Source organism: Grammomys surdaster, unplaced genomic scaffold (assembly GCF_004785775.1).
Source record: "Grammomys surdaster isolate TR1022 unplaced genomic scaffold, NIH_TR_1.0 118881, whole genome shotgun sequence".
NCBI lineage: Eukaryota > Metazoa > Chordata > Mammalia > Rodentia > Muridae > Grammomys > Grammomys surdaster.
In genome coordinates, this window is record NW_021615151.1 from 1 (window position 1) to 4,058 (window position 4,058).

Sequence of the window (4,058 nt, forward strand, 5' to 3'; positions counted from 1 at the left end):
CATCTGCAATAGGGTCTGGTGCCCTCTTCTGGTGTGTCCAAAGAGAGCAATGGTGTACTCATATACATAAAATAAATAATTTAAAAAGAAAAAAGAAACCATACACTAAATAAGCACACTTTAAATTGATGAGTAAGAGACTAGGGATGTAGTTTACTTGGTAGTGTTCATATAGCATGCAAGAAATGAAACTCTGAATTTGATTCCCAATGTGGTATAAAACTTATGGGGCCTGGAGAAATAGCTCACTGTAAAGCAGATGAAGGATGCTTTTTGAGCAATTGTAAGGACCAGAATTTGGATCCCAGTGCATACATAGCAAACTGGGTGTTCTTCCACACATGTAGCCCCAGTTTCAAGTGGAGTAAAGACAGAATCACTGTTGCTTGCTGGCCCCCAGCGTGTTAAGAAACAAAGCCCCAGGTTCAGGGAGAGATATTGTCAGAGGAGAAGGTGGAGAGTGATAGAGAACAACTGGTACCCTCCCTGGCCTCCATGTGTGTGCTCGCACATAAAAATGTGCAAACGCATACACACAGCACACAAATATATTTTCAAAAAACAAAAGAAAGCCTGTCATGGTGGCATAGATCTATACTCCCAGCTTTCAAGAGGTAGAGGCAGGAGAACCAGAAATTCAGTGTCATCCTTTTATATAGTGAGTTTGAGGCCATCATTGACTATAACAGATGCTGTCTCAAAAATCAGTAAATAGGGGTGGGAGGCATAGCTCACTGGTTTTCCTTCCATTAGACCCAGGTTCAATTCCCAATACCCATAATGGTGGCTCATGACTTTATAACTCCATTTCCAGGGGATCCGACACCCTCTTCTTGCCTCTGTGGGTATCAGGCATGCACATGGTGCACAGACATACATGCAGACAAAATGATCATACACATAAGTAAAATTTAAAAATAAATGTGTGGAGTGTGGTAGTACACGCCTTTAATCCCAGCACTTGGGAGGCAGAGGAAGGCAGACCTCTGAGTTTGAGGCTAGCCTGGTCTGCAGAGTGACTTCTAGGACAGCCAGGGCTACACAGAGAAAAAGAACAACAAAAACTGAAACACACACACACACAAACACAGAGAAACAAAATAAATGTGATCCAGAATAACATTTGCTAATAAGGTAGCAATAAAAATTTAACTCCTGCCTTCAGATTTTTATCAGTTAGCCTAATACCTTATACCTAACATGTATCCAACGTGGAATTTCTTAATGATGAATGACATGTTCCTGCTGCTGCTTTTAGTCGTGAATACGTGTTCCTGCTTCCCTTGCATGTGCACTAACGTGGAGGCAGAGCTGTGTGCCTGCTGTCTGCACCATTAGTATATCAAGTGTCCTTGTCACTGTTCTGTTTCCGTGAAGAGACACCACAACCAAGACACCTTAGAAAAGAAAGCATCTAAGCCCCCACTTTAGACGTGAGTCCATGACCATTATGGCAGGGAACATGGTAGCAGGCAGGCAGACATTGCTGGAGCAGTAGTTGAGAGCTTCCATCTTAACTGAAAGTTGGAGAAAGGGGGAAAAGAGGAGCAAGGGGGGGGGGAGAGAGAGAGAGACAGAGACAAGAGAAGAGAAGAGAAGAGAAGAGAAAAGAGATGAGATGAGAATGGTCTGGGGCCTGGAGTAAGGTTTTGAAACCTCAGAGCCAGCCCCAGTACCATGCCTCCTTCAACAAGGCCACACCTCACTTAAATTACTATACCACCTTTGTCTCAAAACATGGCAAAGGAAAGACCTAAAGATGTATTGTTTTTAATATAAGAATATAGACAATCTAGCTGGGCATGGTAACATATGCCTGTAATGGAAGCACCTGGGCAAGAAAGGCAGTAGGATTTGAGTTCAAGGTTAGGATCAACTATGGAGTGAGTAGCAGGCCACCCTAGTCTCAAAGAAAGCTGAGACTAGACCAGCTGCTGAGAAGAAGCAGAAAAGCTGTTTACGAGAGGTTTAGACCAACTGTAGTATCTCGAAGGATGCTCTTCAACCTGTTGAGCTGCCTTCAGGCTGTACAATGTGTGTTCCAGATATCCCAGCATTTGTCAGCTGTCACCCATGCTGGCGCGTGTCTTGGTGATGCAGCTGTCTTTGAGTCATTTCTGGTCCTGTATGTTACCCCAGAAAAACCACACTGGTTCACTAACTTGGACTTTGGTGGTATCTGTATTTTGGTCTGCTGTGGGATACCTATCTAGGGTAAGTAGATGTGTGTGCTTTGTCTCCTCAGGGAGTGCTTTGTCACACAACAGTCACTCACCACCAATAAATAAATGTTTAAAAAAATTAAGCAAGCACGGTAGACGGCATCTAAAGAATGAGACTCCAGGCTGTCTCCTGCTCTGCGTATTTACTTGTACTCACACATGGAAATTAGAAGAAAACAGTGTCACATGGCTTGGAGCATAATGAAAGATTTTAACGTAATAGATATTTATTGGGAAATGACAATCAAATTTTTATTTTCTTCACTAGTGTGAGTGTTGGTGTGTATGATGTGTGTGCATGAGTGTGGAGTGCCCTATGGCACACATGTGGAAGTTAGAAGACAAGTTTTGGGAGTCAGCTCTCTCCTGAGATGGTCCCAGGGGTCAGATTCAGGTTGTCAAGGGTGCACAGCAAATGCCTTTAGGCATTATGCCATTTTGCAAGTCCAGGAAATTTCATTTTTATAAAAGACTTAGTGTCGCAACCCTGTAATCTCAGCAGATGGACTAGAGAGGCAAGAAGATCACAAGTTCAAGGCCGGCCTGTGTTACATTTAAGACCTTGTTTCAACAAAACAAAACACAGAATGATACAAGTGATCTTCAAGTATGGAGAAGAATTCAGGCATCTGAGCCTTTAGATGCTGATCCTATCTCTCCAGCACTTCATGTCACATACTTGTCTGCCACCATGGGGCCTGTTCTGAGGGTGAAACATTTCCTGTCCACTGCTGGTTCTGTCCTTGGGGAGGCGATGTACCAGGAGGTCACCTAACCACTCCCTGGAGAGTGAACTTGCAAAGCTCCCCATGGCTGCTGAGAAGCAGAGGGGATAGCAGGTGTTGAGAATACCTCTACACTATTTGGCTTTATTTCTTTCCAGAAAAGAAATTGTTAACAAAACTTTTATTAACTGGTAGCAAAACTTCAAGCTGCTGTTAACCAGGTTCTAAAACCTGTTTGAAAGCATGTTTATTGAGTTATATTGAAATCAGAAATCCAGAAATCACTGAGAAATAAGGAATGCTTATTTAGGGGGTACAGTGGTTAAAGGAAAAACAGAAGTATTAATTTTTAAAAGAAACTATTATCAAAGTTGTTGTACTTATTTTATTATGATGATTTTTATGTTATATAAAATACTCAATATTTACCCCATATCTAAACGAAGTTCCTCACATTTAATATGCTAAGAACATAAAAATTATCTAATTTTTAATTCAATTTGACTCTTGTTTTTAATAGTTGTATTGAAAAACAAAATATTTGCTCTCTCTCTCTCTCTTTCTCTTTCTTTTGGTTTTTGGAAGCAAGGTTTCTCTGTATATTCTAGCTGTCCTGGAACTCACTCAGGCTAGACTGAAACTCAGAGATTCACCTGCTTCTGCCTCCTGAGTGCTGGGATTAAAGGAGAGTGCTACCACACTCGACTAACGCTGTACTCTGAAAGACATTAGGTAAAGCTGCTGAGATCACTTAGTGGGTAAGAGCACCTGCCACCCAAGCCTGATGATCCAAGTTCGATACCAGAAATCCCCATAATGTAAAAGTCAGATGTAGTAGTGCACAATTTGTAATTCTAGCATACTTACAACAAGATGAGAGGCAGAGAGAAGAGAAGTGCCTGGAAACTCATGGCCCAGCTTTGGATATGCAGCACAGCAGCAGAAAGAAGAGATCCTGCCTTAACAAGGTGGAGGATAAGAATCAATGGACCCTGAACATTGTTCTCTGACCTCCACACAAGTACCATCCCACAACTGAAAGAAAGAAAGGAAGAAAGAAAGAAAGAAAGAGAGAGAAAGAGAAAGAAGGAGGGAGGGAAAGAAGGAAGGA

The 4,058-nt window shown here is 42.0% G+C and overlaps 1 long non-coding RNA gene across 1 annotated transcript; it reads left to right on the top strand.

Annotated features, from left to right (window-relative positions):
- Nucleotides 1-3,533: 3,533 nt before the first annotated feature.
- Nucleotides 3,534-4,038, top strand: LOC114635859. Its single transcript, XR_003713537.1, has 2 exons — nt 3,534-3,679; nt 3,806-4,038. It is a non-coding gene; the product is annotated as an uncharacterized LOC114635859 (long non-coding RNA).
- Nucleotides 4,039-4,058: the final 20 nt, after the last annotated feature.